At 40.9% G+C, this 25,645-nt stretch overlaps 1 protein-coding gene across 17 annotated transcripts in view; it reads left to right on the forward strand.

The window, feature by feature from the left end:
• Positions 1-25,645, forward strand: part of SVIL (supervillin) — a 129,703-nt gene that overhangs the window by 30,337 nt on the left and 73,721 nt on the right. The window contains exon 1 of one of the 17 annotated variants that reach the window (XM_042042978.1): positions 1,410-1,866. The exons of the other annotated variants lie outside the window; for them this stretch is intronic. The gene's annotated coding sequence lies outside the window, so the exon portion shown is untranslated. Of the gene's footprint in view, positions 1-1,409; positions 1,867-25,645 lie in introns of those variants that run through there. 17 annotated transcript variants of the gene reach the window in all.

Below are 25,645 nucleotides of genomic sequence, written 5' to 3' on the forward strand. Positions count from 1 at the left end.
CAAGTGCGAAGATGAGTAAGATGGTGTGTGGCTAACAAAGTAGAAAATGATGATTTTTATATTTTGGCCCTTCCATTAGAGTAGCTTCTAGAGGCCCTTAAAGCAGTTTGCATCCAGGAATTGGCAATCCTCTTCTACCCTTGCTTGAATAAGAAGAATTGATGCCTAGATGTAGATGTCCTGCCCAGTATTTTAGGAGGATGCCCTGGGAATGTTCAGAATTTACGTGCTTGTAGGGGACAGAGATACAGGCTTTGCCCACAAGACACTTCTTCCCCTTTGAAGTACCAGAGTTCATGTATTGCACTGGAGTAATTGATGTTTTGGGATGTGATGTTTTGGAAAGACTGGTGGGATGTTAATAACATATGGTTGAAAAAATACCTTTTATTTGCATATACTTACATACTTGCCTTGTGCACTGTTTCTTTGCACTGTGAGGTGAACCATGAAGACAATGCTACTCACCTGTGTTTCATTGGATCCAAACCTGATTTTGGTTTTTTCAGAACAGTGTCACTGCACTGGTTTCTCAGTAATTACTATGCTCTTGTAGTCCTAGTGGTAATTTTCAGTTATACCAACTTATATGGTTAGTAAACATGTATTTTGAAAGCTTTTAATTCTGCAAGAATTCTTAAATTACAGTTCTCAACTTCTTTGTGGGAAAATGGTTCTAACTACCTGAAAGGAAACATTGTAATTCAAGGATTTATAACAGGGTATTCTAGTACATCTCAAGTGTATTTAGGTTACAGAAAAAATATGCAAGCAATTCAGTGCCTTATGCCTTAATCTGGGACATGGATAGTGCTCCATGGAGTTTATCTGCTTAGTTTCACCCACCTTTTAAAGCTGTGCTGGCTGCTCTTGGAACTGTTCGCTTATTTCAAATTATGTGTTTGTATTGTAAGTCATGACTGATAACTTCCTTTTTTATGGGCATCAATTGCTTAAGCTGTTTTTTAAGAGAATAAAACTTGTCTTCCTTAAGGTAATTGTAAGAATACTTGTGCATTTGCTTCAAAATTTATTTAATGGGTTTGATTCTGCTGTGTTTGCCTTAGCAGCTTCTAATTTCTGGCAGGAGGACGACTAAAAATGTTTTGGATGGGGGGGAATAAAAGGGAGAGCTGCAAGACAGAGTTGACTGTATAATTGGATTTGAAGCAGCTACAGGCTGGGACTGTTGCAACAGCTGATTTGATCCTTCTGAGTTTCAAGAGCTATTTATGGTAGATTAGCTGTATCAAAGCTCTACTGTTCCAACCATAAAAGGCTGGTCCTATGTGAAGTTGCCACACTGCATTTGGCTTAGTCCTCTGAGGTTGGAGAGCCTATAGCTTTTTATGTGGATAAATCCAGTGATGGATGGAAATACTAAAGGCAGATCAAGGAATAACACTGTTGAGGACTTCAGATGGCAGCGAACTCTTAAAAGGAGATTTTCACTAATAAATTTTTTGCTCTGATGTTTGGAATCAGCACTTGGATATAGCTCCTGCATATTTACTGCATTTGGTGAACGCATGCTTTTAGGAAAGCGCTGTTCTAAATTTATCTGACTTATCTGAATCATCTTGACTGCACATGTACTTGCCAGCCATGCATGTTGATATTTGGTAACTTTTGTGAAGTCACTTTTCTGTTTTCTGAGCGGGTGAGTGTTAGGTCCTTGGGAAAAGAATCTTAGCTGACGCGAGAAACTTCTTTAAAACAAGAATTATGAAGTACTTGGCCAAAGAGAGCTTCAGGCATTATCAGTAACTATTTTGAGAAGACTTTGACCCCTTTTGCTGCATCTGTACCTTCTTTCTGTCCTCTTTGTGTAAAGGCAGACAAGTGGATTTTTTACAGGATTCTGAAGTAAGTAGCACCTCACTCGGGGAGCTTGCACGCAGTTGCTCGAGCCAGTTGTTTGAGAATATTCACAGCATTGTCAGGTTGAAATGCAAGTGGGTTTATTCCAGCCTGTGCATGCCAGTCCTTCAGCCTTCCTTAAGGCATTTTGTGTTTTTATTCTCGTGGTTTTGCTTAGAAGATGAGTTCACTCTGCTATGAATGGAAAGTCCTGTCGCTGGTTGGTTTGTGCGATGTGTTTCTCTTTTCTTTTTCAGTTTTATTATGTTAACCTTAGCCACAGTACTACAAACGGCTATAAGAACACTTCTATAATAACAAAACTTTTCAGTGGTAATTTTCTCTCATGTTTAAAAAGTTCTATAAATACATGTGAATACCAGGCTCTATTTTGAGACTTGGAGCATTCTGAAGAAAACTTCCTCCAACTTTCCATTCTCTTAGTTTTAAACACTACCAGGACACTGCAGATAGAAGTTACTGCCATTGTTATACCTTCCTGTCCTGCAGCTCCTTGAGCCATTTGTTTGAGAAAATTTGCAGCATTGTCAGGTTGAAATGCGAGTGGATTTATTCCAGCCTGTTAAAGGGGGGGCGGAACATGAGGGACCAGGGGATTGGAAGGGGAGTTTCCTTGCTCCAAGGGTATTTCAGGTACTGTATTTTAATCACCAGAAACACAGGAATAGTGTCCTTGACAAAAAAATTTCTGCTTCTCAATTTCCCTTTCAGGAACCAGCAATTTAAGGCCACCTTCCATTTTATTTGGATCATAAAACTGTATTTCTCTGTCAAATGGATCTCGAATTTTTATTCTGAATTATATAAACCTTTGTTTTAGCCCTGGGAATACCAGAAGACAGAACATGTCTGGAGCATTACGATTTTAAAACCACTTTGAGTTTAGGGATAGGAATATTGTATTGGAATAAAATCCCCTATATAGTGAATCTTTCTCACACAGACTTCATTAGATATATATTTAAATAATCACCTCTATCTACATATTTTATAGGAGATTGAATCCTTCTACCTGCAGAAGCAGTGAGGGTTAGGAAGAAACTGCCTGACTAATATACTCCTTCAGACAGCTTCTTAATTTTTGTATTGTTTAAAAGATGTGTGCTTCAGTCTGATACTGACTTCGAAATGTTTTTACATTGCTTACAATAAAATCAGTATTTTTAATAAGCATCCTTTTTTATATGATCTGATATTTTAAAAACCAAGTTGCTATAAATTGCTCCACCATTTTAACGTGCCAGTTGTGTTCCTGTAAAGCTGTTAGAATGCCTTAAAGCCTTAAAACAGACCACAGAGACATCAGATATGGAACTTGGAAACCCCAGAGTGTGCAGAAGCTCTTAACTTGAATTTCAGTCTCAAGTGCACTAATGGTGCAATGCAGGAAACTTTGATTAATGAAAAGTAACAATATCAGCTCCTCTTTGTGCAGCAGAGGTTTACACTTGTTAGAACAGGTAAATTTTCTCCCCCTCTCTATTTAAAAGTTAATTCTGCCTCTCCCATGTTGTTTTGTCTTGATAGTGTTGCTAAATGACAATTTTGGCAAAAATTTCCAGTAGGAAGGAGGATTTCAGATTTCTCTGAGCTTTATTCATCAGGAGTGTAGCTTTGCACTTGGCACTTCTTTGCTAAACTTTTTGTATTTGCTAGCTTTTATGGGACAAAGGTAGTGGGGATATGAAGCAGTTTTAATCTGTCTTTAAACTATGCCATGTTTACTTTTTATACAGAGTAGAAAGATCACACTATAAATATACACAGAACTCCCCAAAACTATCTAGTACAGGAAAAGTAAAATGGTAGTGCACATTTCTCCTTCACAGTGAGCCCAGGTAGACATGGAGATGGTGGAGTTGAGCCATTTGTGACCAAGACATTTAGATAGGTCAGAGGAGTCTTTTACCAGTTTTCTGTTTGGAAAGTATCTGTCTTACACATCATAACACAGCATGAGCTGAAGTTTCTCTTGTCTCTATGTTGATGAAGTGGTTTGAAAGCTGTATATAGTTTAGTACATTTGTTTATGCAAAAGGTGATTAAGAATGTGTGGAATTTGTGGTTTGTGGTTTTGGGGTTTTTTAAATGTACCATTGTCATTTTACTTTCTTAGAACATGTTCACAAGATCAGCTCTTGTCCAAGAAACCTTTAATATAATGAACAGAGGAGAAAATTGCACAAGCTTATTTAGTTTAAATTGCCATTGTCTGAGTTCATGTTTGTTCCCCAATGTGTTGGCTGTTGTGGATGGAAATTCCACTGTAATTTTCAGAAAGCACAAGCTGTGGAATAGTTTGCAGTAACAGGCTGGCTGAGATTATTCACTTTGCAGAGGTCTTGCAGTCTGCAGTGTTTTTCTTGATGAATGCAAAAGCTTCTGTCTTCTGTTTCTCCATGGAGAAGTCTCCATTTGACTCCTGGAGGGGAACAGTGAGCCTGCAAAGGAATTAGCGTGCACAATGATCTCACCTTATTAATTCCCTGGTTTTTCTATATTCCCAACCAGACACTTTAGAGTTAATAGACACATTGGAAGGTTGTGATTTTTAATGAGCAAAACATGTCCTACTTGGAGTCTGCCTTAAGCAGATAAGAATGCATTGGGTAATTGGTGATAAAAATGCTTCTGATGTCACTGATTCACATGGTGGTGTGTTGAAGGGAGTCTTTCAGCAGAGAGAGTGCAGCAATTATGCATTAACTCTTTGCTGATTTATTTGGATTTAGTTGATGGAATGGTCTCTCTTTGCTCTAATGATGCCAGTTTTCGGAGTTTAAAAAAAAAAATCTGTAAAGTCAATTTTCAAAGACCCAGATCAAAATCAGTTGGCTTTCCAGGCATATCTCTCTTCATGTATACAAAGAAAATCATCACGAGGAACCTGGATATCAAGCATCCTGTGTAATAATATTTAAGGCCAGATATATTTCTAAAGCAACTTGAGCCTCCATCAGACCATTATGAAGGAAGTGTGCAATTTCCTGAAAGAACTGAGCTGTTTGACACCAAAAAATGCCATGCTGTTACCAGTGTCTGTTACAAAGGGTCTGCATTGAGGTGTTAGTCCAGAGACTGTGTGCCAAAGTAGTGTGAGAAGTAAATAATGTTCCTGTGGAGTTAATGACTGCCAAATGTGCTCCTTGTGGCTTATACCTGTAAAAGTCTTGGCAGTCAACAAAGATGTGCAGGATTTCATTCTTGCTCTGTTATCTCAGCCTTAGATTTAGACAAAATTACTGTCTATTCCCTAAAATATAACAAAGGTAGCACTGTCTCCTATCAGCTCTCTGTGGAAGGAGGAAGGAGTGTGGATTAATGTTTCAAAACAGTTGCACCGAACGATCTAGAGAATATGCAAGTCATATGTGCTTCACATGTGACTATTTCAATCTTGCCCTTTCTGACAAGAAGCCCAGTTAAGCCTCAGAGACAGCTAGAATAACTCTGTAACTCTTAGAAAATAATTGCCCCAACTGTTTATATTAAAGTGAAAAATGGACAGTATTTCAATGTCATTTTCCATTAAGTGGCAACTGGCCCTGAAAGCAAGGTGAAATCCTACTGAAAGCAGCATTTCAGGCAGCTGTTGGCATTCCAGCAGTGTCTAGGGTTTGGTAAGGCTGCCCCTGTAGCCACGAGTTAGGTCTGGGAGTTGAGACCTGGGTTCACTTGGCTTTGGTGTCAGTCATTGTAATACCTGCCTGTCTTCAGTTCCAATAAAAAAAAAAAGAAAAAGCCAGATGTTTTAACACAGGCAGCTGGAGCTGAACAACCAACACAGTTGTTGCTCCAGCAGCACGGGATTTCACTTTTTTACCTCATCTTTGTGAAGAGAAGTAGCTATTTTTTGCAGTGAGTAAAGCTAACCTTGAATTATATATTTCTTATTGTAGTCAAACATCCAGAGCATATAATTCATTTGAAAAGCAGACTCAAGGCTTTAGTGCTGGTATTTCTAAGCAACTTGAAGCTGAGGCAAATAAAGCTTACTGCATGCCCTAGAGTTAGTTTTTACTAACCTGTTTCGAACAAAAAACATATGCTAACTCCCTGAGTTGCACTCAGCAAAAGCTGTGTGAACTGTACACAGTTGTACACTTTGAAAACACAGCTCAGCCTCCATCCTTTCATTCTGACTGGATAGTAAGGGTTGGTTTGGCAAGTAAGGAAACTTTGCATTTATAGAAGGAGGTTGAGTTTTAGAATGGGGAACTTCATTTCATACCTCTAAATTAACTCGGGTCTTTAAAGGCTGCATTACAGATTTAAATACCAAATTATCAGGTTGAAGTTTCCCATCTTTTTTTACTTCCATTCCTTAAACTATACTTTTAAAAATAGCACAGAATATGTTTTGGTTATAGAGCTCTGTATACTAAAATACTCTGTTCATCAGTACACAGATATGTAAAGGTATGCTACAAATGTAATTGTGACAGATGTACTTTCAGCATTGTCAAAATGCATTGGCAGTTTATATGTGGAATTATTGGAAACTGTAGCTCTGCAAAAAATTAACATTGCACTTTCAGTCAACCAACTGCTGAGAATGAACAAAACCACTGGAAGTTTTCTTGTGGTCAATTCTGTTTACATAGCAATCATAGATATGAAACACATAGAATTGTGTTTCAACTGACTAGAGTGGTTTTGTACCCAAAACATTAGTCAATCAGAACACTTGTGGAAGAAACATCTGTTTGCAAAAATTGTATTTGATGTGTGGACAACTTTGATTTTTTTTTTCCCCCTTGTTGACATTTCTAGAAAGGATAAGGGTCTTTTGGCTTATTCAGAGCAATAAGGACTAACTGAACTAACCATGTGTGCTGACAAAGGTAAATTTTATGAAATACCATGTAAATCTACCCTTGATATCTCCCAGGGATTTTGGAGGAGTGGGGGACCAGGCAGATAGATATGTGTGTGTACACGTGTCTGTAAAGGGCAAGCACACTTACACAAACGTGTTGCTGCCTTGAGCAGCTGCAAGTCGTGCAGTGAAGGGCCAGGCAGGCTCAGGACTGGAGTGCAGGAATCTGTACCAAGCCTTCATGAGGGCTCCTGATTGCTGTGTGTATCTGAGGAGTGACCTGTCCAGATGGAGATCTTGCAGAGGTAGGAATGGCATGGTTAAGTTGTAGAAAACCTGGCTAGGTTAAGTTCTTTGAAAAAGTAGCGAAGAATTGGTTGTCTTGAAGTACATCAGAGCTCAAAAGGACAGATTTGATGATTGATGATTGCATGCTCATTTACAGCACAGTGTGCCAGATAAGAGATAGGTATTCGGATCAGAGGAACTCTGGAAGGAGCTGAAAGGGTTGTGAATTTAAAAAAAAGCTCCTTTATATGCAAAAGTTTGGCATTTCTCTTCCTATCAGAGGCTGAAACCTTTGCTGTTCAGTTATTAGATGAAGTCACAACCCTTTATGTGTAAGAGCTATGTTTAGGTGGGCAAAGAAAAATGATCCATCCTGGCACTTACTCAGAGTGAGTCATAGAGGCTTAGATTTTCTGGTGTTAATCGTGTTTCTGGCTATCTGGACTGTGTATCTGCTGGCCATAAGAATTTGTAGGGGTTAAGTCAAAGGCGAAAACATCGTATTGACACTTCTGTCCAACATTTTGTTCTCTGAGAAAGTAATGTATTCCAGACATATTAGTTAGGATTTCTAGCAATTATTAATTGCAGAAAAAACCCATAAAATCGTTGATGAGCCTCTGTGTTCTTCATAGCTGCCCTTCTTTAAACAAGAGAGGCCAAGAGCAGCCTTGTTATTCATTTGCTTGTAGACTGGTGCTTAGGGCTGTCTTGGAGTGGATTCAGGCTTTGGGCGGGTAAGTTTCAAAATAAGATCTCATTTTTTTGTTAATGCATAGAGAATTGGATACTGTCTGGTGAGGCTAGTCCCATCCTTTCTGACTATTGTCAGGAATGATGGTTGCTGTCCTCCTATGTTAGACACTCCAGCACACCTACTGGATCGTGTTCCTGAAGATGTTTAAGTCCAGGGTTACCAGTCTTGTTCTTCTGACTACTTTAGGCAGCTGATGGTTTGGATTGGCAGATAGGAATAGTGGAAATGGCAGCCTTGCTTGTAAAATACCAGTTTAGGAATCCTTCCCACTTGCCTTTCCATTCCCAGTTTGCTCCAGAATCACTCTCTCCAGTAGCATCAGTTGGCTACATGGCCACACAGATCAGGGAACTGCTCTGTCAGAAGTTTTTTCCACTTCCTCTCAAGCCCTGTGGGTTGCCCAGACCTGCTCACCATGGCTATGTCAGCATGGGTGCTGGATTAGCAGCAGAGGAAGAGTCAGGGTTTGAAAAGAGGTGTTCAGTGTGGGAGTGAGAGTGTAGGACAAGTGAGTAGGGAGCACTGTGTTTGCTCAGGTTAGATGGCAAGAGAAGACACAAAAACTGGCAGGCCTGTGAGCTCTGTGAAGTTCCTCAGTGCTTTGCTTTCACCTCATCAGCTGGGATGTCAACATTTAAATGTTTGTGACTCAAGGTCTATCATACTCGTGATAGCCTCAGTTTGCTTGATTTAGAGACTTAAGCAAATGATGGTAAAATAGGTAGGAAAATGTGCTGTGCTAGTGTTGGGCTAATATTCTTATGCAAAAGAGAATTCCTTTTTTTTTTAAAGACACTCTATTGATTCTTGGACCACGTCTACTGCTGTGTCTTCTAGTCCAGTGTTAAAACTGCCCATGATCTACTTGCCTCTGTGTCACGGGGTCTCAAGTCTGAACAGTTGTCTTCTTTAAGTTAGTTAGTTCTGCACCTTTCTTTTGATATATAAGTAAACTGTTGTCTTGAATGACCAAAGCTCATATACTGCCTGTACTGGGTTGTTTAGACTTGGGTAAAAACAGGTATAAGTAAAATTTGGGTATCATTTTGAAGGGCAGCTATGAAAGAATTATATTTGATATCACAGGAACTTTACAGCTTGAAGCCAGCACAGAAGTAGCACATTTCTAGTGAAATATTAAATGGACTAATATTTCTGATTTAAACCTAGAGGCCAGTAATTGAGTAGAATTTTGTGAGTGACTTCCAGTGCCTGTGAGAGACTGAATGCAGACCATGAAATGTCATGACAGCACAACTCCATGGAAGTTAATTGTCAGGGAAGAAGTGACTCCACACATAATACTCTCAGCAAATGCTTCAGATAAATCAAGAACTACTAGGCTAGCTTTCTTGTACTTCCTGGTGTCACGAGCAGCCTTCCACAGCAGCCACTTGCTCCTTGTGCAAGACTTTGGAGAGACAGAGAGGAGAGAAGCACGAGTTGAGAGAGATCAAGGATTAGGGACCAGGCTTTGAGATGGAAGGGTAGAGATATCTTCAAGGGAAGCACTTTAAGAATCATAGAATGAGATGAGTTGGAAGGGACCTGCTAGGATCATAGAGCCCAACTTCTGGCCCTGCACAGCACCATCCCCAGGAGTCAGAAGAGGAGCTCTCTCATGTTTTTGTTTCTACTGTCTTGATTGGATAAATGAGCTAGTTTAAACAGGATCTTCAGACACCTCTGCTGGAGCAGACAGGGTTGATATGCTGGGATAATAGTCTAAGATTTAATCTAAGTATTGCATCATGGGATTACACCCTAGGAGGAATAAATTACTCGTTCTCAACATGACTTCACTTACGTGACCTGTACCCTGACAATGCCTCCTGCGCTACCTGGGGGTATTTTACTCCTTATTCATATCTTTGACTCAGTCTGTGAAACAACAACCTGCTGCTCAACTTCAGAGTCTAATGAACGGTCTGAGTTGAAATGGGCTTCAGGCTGATTAACACTTCTGAATTGCTTCTCTCTTGTGATGTGTAACAATTAGTTGAATTACCATGAAGTCTTCAGGTGTCTGTGTTGCTTCCACAAGCACAGATTTTTGTGTTAAGCACTTTCACTGTTAGCAGGGGAGCAAAGCACAAGTGTGGCCCTTGCACATTCCTAAACTGGTGGGCGAATCCTAACCATGAAAGCCGATGGAGCTGAGATGTGCCCTTCTGCCTGCAAAAGGATGCCTTACTGCATCTCCTGCTGGGCAGACATGTGTGGATCTTCCTCCACAGAGGAGTAATTTTGTCAGTTCACTGGAGGTTAAGTGTATTCAGTAGAGTTCAGTAAAAAATAATGTAGTTGGTGGTACTGTTCCCATGGCCATCAAGCTGTACTCCCTGTGGGTGGTCCAGCAAGGCAGACAGGCTCAAAATGTTTGGAAATATTTACATAATTCAGGACCCTGAAGCTAGCCAACATGGCTATATATCCTACAAGAGTATTGGGTGCCAAAAAAAATTGGGCATTCAGCTTTATCCAGCCTATCATGTTTTTCTTTGTAGCTAAGTCTTTCTTAAAACCACCTGCCAAGTGTTGTAGCTGTTTAGCTTTAAGGGTTGACAGCTACCCAAACCTGGTTTTGTTGCAGGCTAGAGATTTAACTGGCAAGCCACTAAAAATAAGTAAGTAAAGGGGGTTGATGGTGGTGGTAGAGTTTTGCAGGCCAGACTCAGTTTGGATTCTTTTCACCTACTTTTGGAGCTCTTAGCAAAGCAACAATCAAGCTTTTGGCTCAGAGGTTCTTGAAGTAAATTATTTTAAACTTCTGTAGCTTTCTAAAATAATCATAATAATTAAAAAAAACCCAAAAAACATTCTGCTTCCAAAGGAGATCCCATACAAGTGAAATGTTCCCCTTCCCCCTCTACCACAAAGGATCTCTCCCGGTTAGGACAAACAGGGAGCTTGTGACTTTGACAATAGGTCTTTGTGCTCTGAAAATACAGCATAAATTATTCCCTCCCCAAAGAAGGCTAGGAAGCTAACAAACAAGTCCAAATAAGCTGTTTTCTCTACAGAAGCAAAGCAGAAATAGTGTAATTTAGCCGCAGTGATGTGTGTTTGCTGTACCCTGACCAGTGTCCAGGACTGCAGAGCTTTCCCCCAGTAAGAATTTACAATAGTCTTCCCAAACACCAGTGACTGTGACCTGGGAGCCAGAGGAAGCATCAGGTGAAAAATTGCAAGTGATGATGTTCTATAAAGCCATTTTATTTATGGCACTTCGGACTCTCTGGATTGGCCCATAGGCCATAGTATCCGTCACAGTTTTAGCCTTTCCCTTTTTAACGTAGGATCATGATTACATCCTTCAGGACTTCTGACCTATTTTCTTTACTGTTTCAGTTGCTGATCTCTAATTTCTCCTCCCTTTCCCTTCAAGGATTATGTCTTTTTTATTACTTGTTATTTTTCATTTACATTTGTCTTTTTTTTCCTGCTGAGTAGTCTACAAGTTCACTATGGAGATGCCTTTAAATATTGCATTTGCCAAATGGTACTGTTGGAAATTACTCTTCCAAATAGAGAGCTTTTCATTGTTCTGTAAATATTTGGAGCAGAAACAGAAACCAGAAGCCCGGAATGCTCATTTATGACAGATCAAACCTCTTACCTTGTTTGTTCTGAAGCAGTGGTGCTGAGGGGAAAATCACATAATTGCATAAATTGTTGTAAGGCTTGACAATAACTCCAGAAAGTCCTAATTAAATTTATTTTGCCAGGAAGTGACAAAAGTAGTTCTGAGCTTTGCTGAGCTGCCTCTTTGCTGACAAAGGAGAAACATAGCTAAGGAATACATAGAAGAAATGACACTATTTGGCTTTCTTTTGCATCATTATTAGGAGGAAGCTTCTGGCTTAATACACACCTGATTTAATGCATTAAATGTAGCCTTGAACTTCACATTCCTTACACGCTGTGCTCCAAATATTTGTTGCCATAGTCAGATTTGTGAGAGCTTTTGATCTACCTGCACTATGAACTTTTATTGAGCTCTCCTTTTAAAACTGGAGATGCTTCACATCTGGGGATGGTTGGGTCATGTGTCTGTAACATACAGTAATGTCCAAGCCAGTGGCCTAAAACTTCAGCACTGTCACAATTTGGAAAACACAGAAAGCTGTCAAACAAATTATCCATTTGGATACAGGGGAACTGTTTATGCCTCTTGGTAATGGACCAAAGTGTCACAAACTCTCTTTAGCTGTTGCAGTGTGCCAGCTCCATCTGACTTGTAGCACTTGCTGAAACAAGCTGACTGTGGGGAATAATTGCCTGTACACAACTGATAAACTCTGTGGTTTGGGTGACTGTTCTCTTGCATAGGAGCAGCCTTTGAAGGGCTGGTTGTCGTGTGCTTGGCTTGTAATTGCAGTGGCATGTAGGAGGAGAGAAACAGGAGGAGATAAGGGAGAAACAGTTTTTATAGCCTAGAACCAATGAGGCCTGCAGAGAAGCACCAAATCCACCGAAGGGATTAATAGGCACCCTTAGCAGCAGCACTCGGTGTCTGCTGTGCCACTTCATCTCTATGAAACGACCCAGATGGCTGGACCAACTGCAGGCTTGGTGCACTTTCTGACTTGTAATAAATATGCTAAGGAAGAAGCAGACATAATAGAACCTCTTTGAGCACTGACATGCCATTGGGTTTTCATAAATCCCTGGAAGTGTAATGCTGGCAAATGAATATTCATAAACCAGGCTATTAAAATTTTAAGAGAACCTTGAGGGGATGATGATGTCAGATTCCAGAGTTAATTACAGAGGTGGTAAAATTCTTGGCTGACTAGGCTGAACATACTCTCACAATAGTTTTAACACAATACAACAATTGGAAGGAGCCACAGTGTTGGATGTAGGTTCTCAATCTCTTAATATATTCCCAGAACTCAAAGTCTAGCAGTGCAGGGAAGAGGAAGTATTTACATCCAGCTACTGTGGAAATAAGTCAGCTTCTAGTAGTTGAGTTGCTGTTCATGTCTTTTGAGCTTATTTTTGTCACTGAATTGATTACAGTTTCTGGCTCAGAAACTTGTTCACTTGTCATAAAGTGGCTGGGCTGCCCTGCTGTGGTGGCTCTCTTGAAAATTGCCAATTGTTATATAGAATCTGTATTGTTCACTAGCCTTATTACAGGGAATACTGATGCTTCACTAACTCAAGGTACCAATCAGTTGCTATTGCATTTTTTGACAGTATTGATTAAACTTAGGAGAAATGCCAGTGCCAATCCCCCATATCTATTAGCTCACTTGGTTAGAGCATGGTGCTAATAACCATGGTTGTGGGTTCATACCCTGTATGGACCATTCACTTTAGAGTTGGACTCAATGGTCCTTGTGGGTCCCTTCCAACTCAGAATATTCTGTGATTCTTCCTATGGCACTGTAGTAGTGCAATGGACAAAACTACTGAACATGATTATAGCTACCCTGGAATCAGGTGGCTAAAGTTCTAAATTGTAGGGTCTTACTGAAATTAATGTTACTGCTCCACTTCTAATACTATTTCCTTTCTTAAATAGAAAGGGTGAAAAGGAAGAACACATTACTGTGTTTCTCGACTCAAAATTTGTACCACAGGACCCTTTTAGTAGCGCAATCTGTAGAAGGAAGAAAAAATAATTTTTGGAAATTTTTTTTAGGTGGTGTATAAAATTAAAATCTAAACCAAACTAGTTAATTTGGTTTGGTCAAGAAACAGCTGAAAAAAACCACTGTAAACATAGATGAAACAGTTCTTAAATCCCAGCAAAAGGCCTGAAAACAACTGTGAATCTCCAAACATGTTAAATAGATTCTTAAGGTTTAGGATGATTTAGAAAATCATTCCAACTTGCTTTGAAATTGAAATATTTCTTCTTAAGAGGCAACTCTTCAGCAGTCAGTAAATCTAACAGAGATGCTTTGTGACCATGAATATGCAAAAAGTCTTAAATTTTGAAATACACTTTATCAGAAATAATACTTACAAGAGCTCTCATCAGTTCTGAGAGTGCAAAAGGAAATTGGTAATGTTTAGTGAGATGCAATTTTGAGAGAAGGAAAATCCTTTATTAACCTCAGCTTTCAGCAGCCCTTGTTCTAGGGTGACTAAAGAGGCAGTGTCTGCTTTTGGGTGTAAAACACAGGCTGCCTTTTTGACAGAGACCTTCAGAGTCGTCTGAAAGGAAAGCATATTTATCACTTGCCTAATCCTGCAGTTTGCATGATTAAGTAAGTGTGAGTTCTTCCACACTACTCAGTCTTGAGCCCTTTTCCTACAAGAGGGACTTGTGCCACAGAAACTTTTTCCTGCCCACCTTCTTCCTGCTTACTAAAGATGCTTTAACAATGTGGTCTCTATAAATGAGATGAGGTGGAAAAATAAAAATATACATCTGCAAGATGTATGTCATGATGGAAAACAAAGTTCAAGACTGTTGTGGACAAGAGGCTTTTGAATGTCACATGCAGGTAGCCAAAGTTGTGCTGATTGCATCCGTGCAGGAGACAGCAAAAGTTACTTGCCACAGAGGAAGAACTGAACAGATGCCAAACCTTCATCACAAGTCTGTCCATTGGAAAGAAAAACCTTGTTAGTTGGCAATCTAGGCTTTTCCTTAGCAAAATAATATATTTATAAGTATTTCCCCTTCTTTCTCATATCGAGGATGGATACAAGTGGTTCCTATCATAGAAGCCAGGTGTTTCTGTGAACACTGTGGTGTTCTTCCAGCCCTTCTAGAAGGGTTGGAAGTGAGAGATGGGCCAAGTGGTGGTGGTCCACCCAGCACCAGTGCTAGGATCAGCAGTGAAGTGGATATTTTTTCCTCAGTTCAACAGCACTGAGCCAACACTTCAGGAGTGTAGAGAATACAGCAAGCTAAAGATTGTGCAGAATGTGAACTTTAACTTCTGGAACAAAAAGGTTTTTTTCTGAAGAGGATGAAAGTACCTTTAAATAGATACCTCCTCTTTCTGTTTTGCTTTCATGCCTTTTTCTGTGGTTCCTATATCTGACCTTGGCAATACTGGAGAGGAAGAAGGTAGGGAAGAAAACCTGAATGGAGCTTAATGGAGTCTCTTTTTCCAAAAAAAAAAAAAAAAAAAAAAAAAAAAAAAAAAAGAAAAATTTATGAAGATGTGTCAGCTTTTCTAGCTGAGAGTGTTTCTTGGTGTGAGAGAAGCAGGGTGGAGAAAGAAAATGCAAGCAGATCCTGATCTTTTGCTTGAGGTCAGGTTATTGCTTCAAATTCTTAGGGTCTGCTCTTCTCACTTGGTCTCCTCTGCTGCTAATGTTCCCGAGGCCCCTGGGAGATAAGAGTATCAGGAATATGACTGGCCTCAAGTTTTATTTCCGTTTATTTTTGTCAAAGTGGTCAGCAGCTGTGTAAAAATAGTTTCTTCTCCCTGTCTATGGGAAGAAGGGGGATGTGATCTCAAGGAGCCATCTTGCAGGTATTGCCAGGAACAGCCGAGCACAAATGCCAGCATGGGAGCTGCCCCGAATTCTTGTGTTTTGGTACATTGATGGTGTGCAGTTTGAATTTTACATGGAGCCGTTCCTCAGCACTTCAGCGAGCTCCTGTCCCCCTCCCATTCATGGCCAGTGCTGCCTGTGCCTTGCACATGACTCTCCCCTCTGATCTGGAGCTGGTTCTTGTGCTGCAGAGCAGGTACCCGGCACTCCTGAAGACAGCACTGTGCTACAGGGAATATGTGTCCCAAGGAGTGTAGCTGTGTGAGCCTCAAGCTTTGCAGGATTTATATGGAGCTCTGGTCCTCGCCTCTTTCTGTTAATGATTAATAAGCAATTACAGAGGGGGTTTTTGTTTGCTTGCTTTGTCAAACCGTAAACTCCACGCTTGTTTTTTTTTTGTCAAGGAGCATATGGCTGTATTGATTGTGCAGAGCTGCCACTCATTTTGCCAAGTTGTTGTTAGCTTGCATGTGGCCAGGCAGCATCTATGAAAAAGCCCTGCCCTGCCTGCTCTCGCATTGTTTCCAAATAAAGGCATGTCTGAAACAGGAGTTAAGCCTCCAACTGCCGGGCCTTAAAGAAAGGACCTTTTACCCATGGATTGAAATGAGGTGATTTATCTGCAACAAACTTCTCCTTCCCCATCCCCTTCTCTTTCTCAAATTAGGCGAAAAAGTTGCTTTAAAATTTAAATCACACAAACTGCATGTTTTACACTCATGGTCTCTGGCAGGCAGTTTGGGAGCCTAACCATCAGGCCTTGAGTCACCCCAAACTTATTAAAATGTCCAGTCTATATATTTTATTATACATTTAGAGCAGGTTAAACAGAAAATATTCCTGTTCCTGGCAACCATTTAAGAGTGATCCTTTCCTTGCATATAAGCCCTCACCTGTGTGATGAGTGGGGAAGGTGAATTATTACTACCTGTAAGGCAAGGTAGTAGTTTGGGTGACTTTGGTTTTTTATTCTTTCTTAAGCCAGCAGTACTCTTTATCATAGTTTAATACAAGTTTGAAGTGGCATAATAGTGTTTAGTATGTATGATCTAAGCTAACAGGAGGTTGTTAGGAAGAGGTAATTTATTAGACCAGCTGGTATGGGGGGAAAAAATGAGCCAAGCTTGCAGGCACACCAGCACTTCATCAGGTCTGAAATAGAAGCAGCAGATTTCAAGGTTAAACAGAAGTTATGAAAAACTTCTCTGTTTAATCAGACCTGCATTGAACTGCCAAAGATGAGCTTGCTGGTATGATATTCCTTCAGTGGAGGGGGAGAGTGAGAAGATGATTGTTACACTGTAGAAAGAGATAAGGACTTTGCAACCTGTTAAACAGGGGGAGGCTATAAAAGCTGTACCTGATGAGCTCATGACCATTCTCAGTATCTTGGGGATAGGAAATTTTAGTTCTTTGTCCTGTCTTTGTAAGGTTTTGGTTTTGTAGGATATTTGAGAAACATGATTGCCACATCAGTCATTTGTAGACAAATAGTTGGTTTTATCTAAAGGAACTTACCAGACAAATTCAGTTTCAGACATTCTTTGTGTCAACTGGTTGCCATCCTTAGCCTACACTGCTACCTTAAGAAGTTACTTAACACCCAATTCATATTTGTAAAGATAATGGCAGAAAGAAAAAAACCAAACCACTAAACCTCTATTGTTTATTGGGTTTTTTCTAAGCACAAAGTATTTACTTCTAAAATCTGATCAAATCTGTTCTAACATGAAGCCCTGAATGCTAGTGGGCTTTTTAAAAATCTATTCTTTTCCTCAAGCAGAAGCCAAATTCAGAGTTGAAATGTTTTTAAAAAAAAAAAGGTTTCAAGGCTTTGTACAATAACAGATGCTTTACTTGTGCTGCTATCAGAGTTGGCACTGTGCTGTTTCTAAGATTTGAGTTAGGTTGTGTTATCAACGTGGTTTCAGTACAGATCTGATGATGCACTCACTGTCAATATGTATTGGACTGTACACTGTGGAGAGCAGAGGAGAACTATCTGGTAGTCTTTAGAAAAAGCTTTTCAATGTTCTTCTGTAGTGCTGTATCCTAAATTGATAAATATTGTAGTTAAATCAATGTCAGATTAAATGTGTTAAAGTAGAAGTCACAATCTTTTCGCTTGCTCATCTGACTTCTTAGTTATGTTTGATGGGCTCTCTGTACAAATGCCCTCTAAATTAACCTCTGTGTGTATTTTAAAGTTATAGTATCTGCCTTTATCATGCAAGACTGACTTTCAGTATCACTTATAATGGTCAAAACAATTGATGCTGTTGGAGTGGTGTCAGGAGTCCCAGGAAGCTGCCGGTTCATTTTTCTGAGTCCCACTGCTGTATGTTAGGAGGGCAGAGCTGTTTACTCAGCTGTGTCCTGTTAGTGTGGCAGGGGCTGGATAGGTAACCCTGGAATTTAACCTAAGCCCTGGGTAGGTGGAGGAGGTCAGAAAAGCTTCATTTAATTCAGATAAATTACTTGCCAGGAAGGGGTGTAGCTGTGCTAGCATTTGTCTTTCTCTGCCAGAAGACAGCTTCCTCCAACCTGCTGAACCAACAATTTCAAAAATTTTGTCAGATATTGGGAGCAGTTACACAGCAAGTGGGATATACTGAGGGAGAGATTGCAGCATCTTCTATGATCCTTGATGTTGTAGGGTATGGCATGAAGTATGTTAAAATATCCCTTTCATGGGGTGATTGTGCCACATGGAACTAAGGTTTTTGTGGTTTGCTCTCAAATTTGTCAAGAATTTACCTGTAATTAGTTGTGAATGCCCTCCCCCACTACCACTGTAGCAGTATTACCACTTTAGTAACCTGTCTAATGAGTCTCAAAAATATCCTGAAAACCTAAGATGGACACCAGATCACCCTAAGACTGGTCTTGAGGGATTGGTGGTATTGAGTATGGCCTCTCTGTAGCAAGTTCACAGGGAAGGTAATATCAGAAGCTAAAACTAATATATTGTTTTAATACTTGACCAAAAAGGAGTAGCAGTATTAGACTGATATGTGGTGTGGAACAAGTTACCCAAAAACTGTAATCTACTAGAGCTTAATGGAGTGTGATGGCTCAGTTCTAACAGATATGGGCTTTGTAGATTTTAAGTAGCTTTTATTTATGGCAGAGGTAGCCAGCATGCTCCATAAAGTTGAAATGAGTATTTCTAGGACTCCATTCTGATTAATTAATAATAACAGTGCTTGGAAAGAGAGAGAAATAGCTGGCATAACACTTGATGGGATTAAAAATGGGAAGGGGAAAAAAGTTAATTGAAGCAATTTCAGTAGATGGAAATGGGTTAACTATATATTCTTCTAATACAATTGGACCCCAAATCTGTTTGAGATCTTCTTTCCAACCCCCATCTCTTCGTAAGTGTAAGTGAAGGAAGCAAAAGGCCTGTTACAGTCTCCAAATTTAAAAACTGAAAAATTCTGTATGAAGCCCACACTTGTTTATTTTTGACACAATAGAGAATATTAAAGAGCAAGAAAGAGCCAGTGAACAGAAGCATTTAAGCCCTGTAGATAAGGAAATAGAAATAAAATGTCAGTTTTATTTTTGTGTAGTGAGGGATAAATTTGTTACAGTATTTAACAATCTTTGCTATTGGGTGTTCCTGTTAAGGTATTTTCCACAAAGTAGTGATCGTGGAACACCCTCACAGAGGTTTGCTTCACCCATTCGAAAAAGAAATACAACTAACAGTATGACTTCCACAGAAAAGAACTTTTGAAACAAAACACGAGAGTGGTCCACACTAAATGTAGGTTTCTGGCATTCCTGGAGCTGATTCACCTTGGCATCCCTCAGTTTACTCCTTTTACTCCTCCCTGCCTTTCTGTTTTTGGAAGTAATTTTTCAAGCTTACCAGCTTGCCTGACTTCTGCTTTTCTTTGCATCCTGATTGAAAGGCAAAATGTTGGATAGGTGAGTTGTGTGTTTATTCTGACATAAAATTTTCCTATAGTCAATAGATGAAAAAAAAATCTAAAAAAACCCCATCCCAACCAACCAACTTTTTTTTTCCCTGTAAAATCCAGTTTCTATGCAGGTGTGTTTTACACACCCACAGACCCCTGAAATACTAGAAACTGGATGCTCTCACACTGTTCCTCATAATTACTTGCAAGAAATAATGATAATATTTAGCCAAAAAAAGCTCTCAAAAAAGGAAGAATTTACATATGCCAAATTATTTAATAGGATACTTTCACACATATGCACACATACCCTTGAGGCAAGAAAGTGAGAATTTGACTATAAAAATGAAATTACGCTTTCCAAGTGAAATCCCTATATCGTGTCATCACTAGAGCTAGTTTTGTTCAGCCTTCATTAAATAGCATTCTAGTGCTCCAGATCTCCTTGGATAGGATTTTGTTCTTTTCCTGCATACTGTGAACTAATGCAACTGCTGGACTCACTCCAGTCTATGCTGACTTTACATCTAGACTTTGGGTATAAGCTGCTGATTATGGCTTCAAACTTCTCAGGAAACAAAAATAAAAGAGCTCAAGAAAATATTGCAGCTTTTCACAGTGATCTCATGCATGGCCACATGCTGTCAGGAATTTAAAGTTTCTTGTGCTGGGTTTTAATGCAGGCATACTTTCCATGGCAGTCTGAAATACTGCTGCAGTTTGACTTACAGCCACTGGCAAACAGTATATTTACAAGATAGTCTGAATGTCCTAAAATGTAGCCTTCACTGAGCCTTTTTTTGTTGTTGTTTTTTTACTTGACTATTTATGAACTTGATTTTTTTAAGTCAAAGCAATCTATGTGTATGCTCAACTGCAATACAAATCATTAAATTATTTAGAGAAGCTGCTGGATTATTTAACTCTTCCACTGCTGTATTTTATTCATCTTTTCCATTAGCACTTAAAAATCAGGTCAGGTATAGAAAGCCAGTGAGAAAAACAAGCATCTTCCTTGGACTTCAAAATCCTTTGTGTGGAATGCAGATGTAGAACTTAGTAGTAAATATGCCAGTAGTGCTGGTGGGCTGAAATGGAGTTCCCAAATGGCTCCCAGAGGCTCCCTGCTGGAGGAAGAACTGTCTTCATGCCATAAGAATACTTTTCTGTAGACTCCGTGGGCAGGACCCTGTGCTAACAGTAAACTTGGTGCATGGATTTCATATGGGTCTGCCCAGTACATGCTCTGTCAAGGTGCTGAAGCTCATGAACAGCTGCCTTTCATGGCTTGAATCACAAACTCTGGGTCCAGCCTTTATGGTGCCTGTGAGGATGATGGGGGATTTAACAGTGAAGCTTCTTAGGGTCCCCATACCCCAAAATTCCCCAAAGCTTGCAACATCTCATTTCTCCTGAGAACTGCAAGGTCCTGGGTTTGGAGACCAGTGTGGGTGGCACAGAGCAGTCTTACTGCAGAACTTACCCCATTTCCCTGCTGGGTTTTGCAGCCCCTCCTGAGCTCTGTGCTGCTGTGGCCGCTGAACATCAGCTGAGCATCAGGCTGTCTTCACACGTCAGGTCCCTAGGGATTGATCATTCTATAGCATCACCTGGCACAGGGCTGTGTCCCACAGTGCTTGGAAGCATTGTGCCGTGTGTGTGTGTGTGTGATTTTGATGATTATGCACTGTTCCTCAGCAGTGGTTTTGCCTCACTTTTAGACAAATACCTTGCAAGGCAAGGTATTTTTTCTTTGCCTTGCAAGAATCTAGTCCAACCCCCTTTCTGTAACTGGCTGCTGGTGTATTACTGTAACAACCAATGGCCATCAAGACTTTGAGGGAGTCCATTCTTTCCAGCTCTTAATTTGTTCAAGCTGCCTGTCTTTTCTCTCTTTTAAGGGCTGTCTCTTTCCATTACATATGCTTAGTGCCTCTCTTCAAACAGCGCAGCATTCCTTTGATGCTATTCATGGGACAAACAAGTGGACTGATGACGGAATTTACCTGCAAGAGTATCAGCATGCTTACACTATGACCTTCTGGTTGTTGGCCTGCTCTGTAGTGTGCTGCTGAAGTTAAGCTTTGTGCACTGCAGTTGGTTCAGCTAGTTTCACATGATCAGTTCTCTCCTAATAAAGTGTGCTATGTTGGACAGACCTTTACTGAAATCTCCTGGAGAAGGAAAACAAAACCCTTCTCAAAAAAGTGGCCAGGTTTCTGCAGGGGATGAAATGAAGTGCATTAAGAGAGCCAGTGAGGAGACTGGGTCTCTAATGGGAGAATATGCAGTGGGAGCTGGAGAAGAGCCAGGGGAGAAGTGGAAGTGCATTTGGAAACACTGAAGAATAGAAATGCAGTGGGATTACCCATAGAATGGGATACAGAAGGAAGGGGGAATCACAGAATAACGAGGTTGGAAGACACCTCTGAGATCGAGTCTAACCCATGTCCTAACACCTTAACCTAGACTATGGCACCAAGTGCCATGTCCAGTCTTTTTTTAAACACATCCAGAGATGGAAGTATGCAAAAAGCAGCAGAAGTAAAATCAGAAGTGAGGGATTGGCAAGGATGAGAGCTGGGAGGCTAAAAGGAGTCTGGGAACGGTGGTTGTAGTCTTGGGAAGATGAACTTTGGGGCAAATGCAGCTGAACTCCTCCCATGTGTCAGTAAAAGCTGTGGTGTGGCTGAGCCCTTCTTGCCAGCCATCACACGGGCATCAATATTGCACCAGCCTTGGAGGCTGTTCCCTGTATGCTCATGAAATGGCTCTGGGAACCTGGACTATAACAAACCTCTTGGCTCCCCAAGCAACTGCCCCTGTTCTTTCATTTGTAGGCTGTTTTCTGTGCTCACTTCATTTCATTTTGACAAAGTCATGATGTTTTACTTTTGAGTTTGAACTGACCATCTGTATACCGGGGAAGAACACCTCCCTGTTACCTCACTGAAACCCCATCTGTCTTCTCAGTGAATGTGTGCCTGCAGCACATAACTGGTGATTACATGGTGCATGTGTTTCCTCTCGTGTGACCGAGTGCTGGGGTGGCAGCTGATTCTTGTAAGGTCACTGGAGGAGGTGGCCTCTTTGGGGGACTGAGTGTGGAAAATATTCTTCAGCCTTGATTTAAGCAGAGGTCTTACGTGAGCCATTATTCTGTTCTTTCAGCATCACCTTTGATATGCATGGATTTTGCTGAAATTGCTTTTCTAGCCTGTTCTTGAAGAATTCAGTGAGAACTTTATAGCTCTGCACCAGTCAGGTTTAGCTGAGTACAGTGACTGTTTTGTCCTGCGCAGTGAAAAAGCCAGGCTTCTTCGTGAGGGTGACTTCCCTACCACTTAGGTATCCTTTTGCATTTAAAATATCCAGAATCAGATTTTGAAAAATTTTAATTCTACTTTTCCCCCCCATCTTTAGCACAGGGGAGGAGATACTGCTGTATTTCCAAATTTCTTTCCTGAAGCCTGTCTTGGAATTTATAATGTCCGTGAGCAAAGATGGAACATAGCAGTGTTAAAATGGAGAAAAGTCAGCTGTAACATTATCTCCCATTTAAAATTAAAACTGTGAAAGCATAAAAGCATTCAAAAGCCTTTGCTCATGTGCAGTTACACAAACGGTCCTAAATTAACTGCACAAATAATAACAGGTCAAATAAGCCATAACCTGTGAGTGTTCTCTTCTGGATGTGCCTAATTATTGAGATTCTCCTTTTAACCTAGAGGAGAAGTAGTGTTCCCCGGTACTTTGGATTTGTCAGTGTGTATTCAGAGAGACTTGAAACGAATGGGTGAACCCATTTGCTCTAGCAAGTAGTGCAAGTCCAATCGCTTTTCTCTCATCCCAGCCTGAAAGTCTATGAAGTGTCTGTGAAATGTGACTGACTTTCATAGTTCAGGGCTATCTTGACTTCTTCCTAAAACTCTTAACAGGTCTAATGCACGCACAGCACTTCTTCTCATTCTTGCGTATTGTTTAGTTTCCTCCAGCATTCATTATTGATATTCATAAGAGCATGCCGTGCTGCTGATCTAAGCAAATTGGACACAAAGTGAACTGGCTTATTTTAGGACTTACCTTTGTGTAATCATGTCTGACTGGCCCTTTTTTGAATGTGTGTGCCCCATTTCTTTGTATAAGTGAAGTGTATTTTGGGTGAGAATAGACTTTGAGCAGAAAGTCAGCAATTCTGAGCCAAGATCTGTGTGTGCACCTGGGCACAGCTTCAGCCCAGAATTATAATGGCTAAGCTTACAGACTGTCAGCTGTTTTTCTAAAATGCACTATTTTAAGAGAGAATGGGCTATATATTTTATCCGTTTTAATTATAATAGTGTGAACCTCAGGTTCTTAGCAGGAACAGGACATAACTGTGTAGCTTGATTACTTCAGTGGGGTGATAATCATAGTTTAGTTTTATTCCATGTGCTCAAGAGAATCATGTGATAATACATCATTATTTCTGGAAGTATTAGGTAGGTATTCAAACCTTACAAGATGGTTTTGATGAAGGATGGAAATGCACTGTCTGTACGGACCTGAAGGAAAAAGCCACTGTGAGTGGCCCCTCGCAGGGGTCTCGTGGCAGTGCTGTGGTAGGAGGTGACCTATGCTGCTGTCTGCCAGCTCTAACCGCAGAGAGGTCTCGTGGCTTTCCTCACAGACTGTGCTGAGAAAGAGGATAGGACAGTATCCAAATCTAGCATCTTGAAGTTGCTTTAGGAGACGTATAAAGGAGAAAATAGACTGACTCACAAGGGAAGCAGCAGCAGCAGCAGAATTTTTTTATTTGGCCAGATAGCTATTTTTATGGAGGGTAAGTCATTACTTTTGAAGCCATCTGTCTGAACTGCAGTGAATCTCACCATAACTGATCGAGAGTAATAAATAATTAAATAGTAGTGCTCAAATGAGTATCTCTACCCTGCTTTCATCTAGTTCCCTTGGTTCTGGCGTTTGACAAGTACCTGTCTGCTGCCTTGGAGCTGTGAAGGTGGCTGTTCGTACCTGCGCCGCTGCCCTACTTTCGCGCAATTCATGCAGTGAGAAACCTGATTATTTTTTCAGTCTGATGGTCCTACAATGTGCTGTTGTGGAAACTTTACCTGAACTCCCTGCAGTTTCATGCTGCCTGTGGTGAAACCGAAGCGTGTCCCCCTCAGCTGTGAGCGGTGGCTGGGCTCAGTCTCCCGAGCAGCGCTGATGCGCCGTGGCTCTGCGAGCGCAGGGGTGGCAGAGCGGTGGCCCGGAGCGGAGGAGGGCTGGAGGCTCCAGCTGCCGCCGGCTCGCAAGGTAAACACGGGGTGACCTATAAGCCAGCCAGTCAACTCGCGCCTGGCCTTATTAGGCAAGCTGCGGAGCCGTGTCTGGGGACGGAACATGCTGGATGAGACGCGCAGCCCAGAACGGATCCAGCGCAGACCCCGGGAGATACGACCCAGTACTGCGGCGCTGACAGCGAGCTGCTGCTGCCTGAGCCCGGCTGTCAGAGACGCTGCACTCTGCCTGGCAAATATCAAGAATTATGCTGGAGGTGGCTTTAAAAAGTGAAATCCTCTAGTGTAAATGTTAGTAGCTCTGGTTCTCTTCCTGGCGTGTTTTAAATGTGCTCGGTTATAACCTTAGGACTCCAGTTCACGCCGTCAAGTCCATGCACTGAAACACTTTGTGGGGGCCTTTGCTGGGAAGTGCGTTTGCGTTCCTTGCGCTGCTGGCTTTCAGAGGAATACCTGGACTAAGAGGAACTAATTTATTTATTAATTATGACTTTGGAACTTGTTTCTCCTCTCTTATTATGCAGTTTTATGCCCTTTATTGGAAAACTGATTTTTACTGGCTAAAGCAATTATCTTGCTCCCAGAAGAAGGGGAATATTGGCACCCACTGTCTGTGGGCAGACCAGGACTAAGCTAGGTTGCTTCATACCCATCTCATTAAAACTGACTTTTGCATGGAAGAAGCCTTAAAAAAAGTACTTACGTTTTCCCTTTAGTATAATCTCCATAGATTTAGACAAACAGATGCTGTGTAAACTTTCCCAGACAGCTCTGGGAAGGCTCTTCAGATCTGTGTGATTAACTCCCTGGTACCCCCCTGCTCACCAAGAATGTTGGTGATTTTTGCAGGGGCCTAGGGAGTGAATGAGAGCAATAAGGAGAAAAATGCCATAGCTGCCATGAATTTAAATCCGCTCTCTAGAGAACAGACTCCAGAACTGCAGCTTCACTGGGTTAGATTTTCTTTCCTCATTAATTTTTGCTTAGCCATGCTGGTTGCAAATTGAGCCTGGTACATGTGCCTTTTTCATAGTGCAGTGACAGTACTTGTAGTCAAGCTGTCCTACCTTGACCGTCAGCTTTTGAATAAAGCATACATTTTTTCTTTATTTCCTTCAATAAATATTTAATTTTCTGAGGAAGCATTGCAACATGCTATAAACAGGATGGGAGCTGGGGTCGTGGGTTTCTTGTCTGCAATGTTGCTGTCTGCCTGAGG

This window comes from Corvus kubaryi, unplaced genomic scaffold, assembly GCF_017639235.1.
Source record: "Corvus kubaryi isolate FWS band 111438036 unplaced genomic scaffold, C.kubaryi_AGA036_p1.0 37398, whole genome shotgun sequence".
Classification (NCBI taxonomy): domain Eukaryota; kingdom Metazoa; phylum Chordata; class Aves; order Passeriformes; family Corvidae; genus Corvus; species Corvus kubaryi.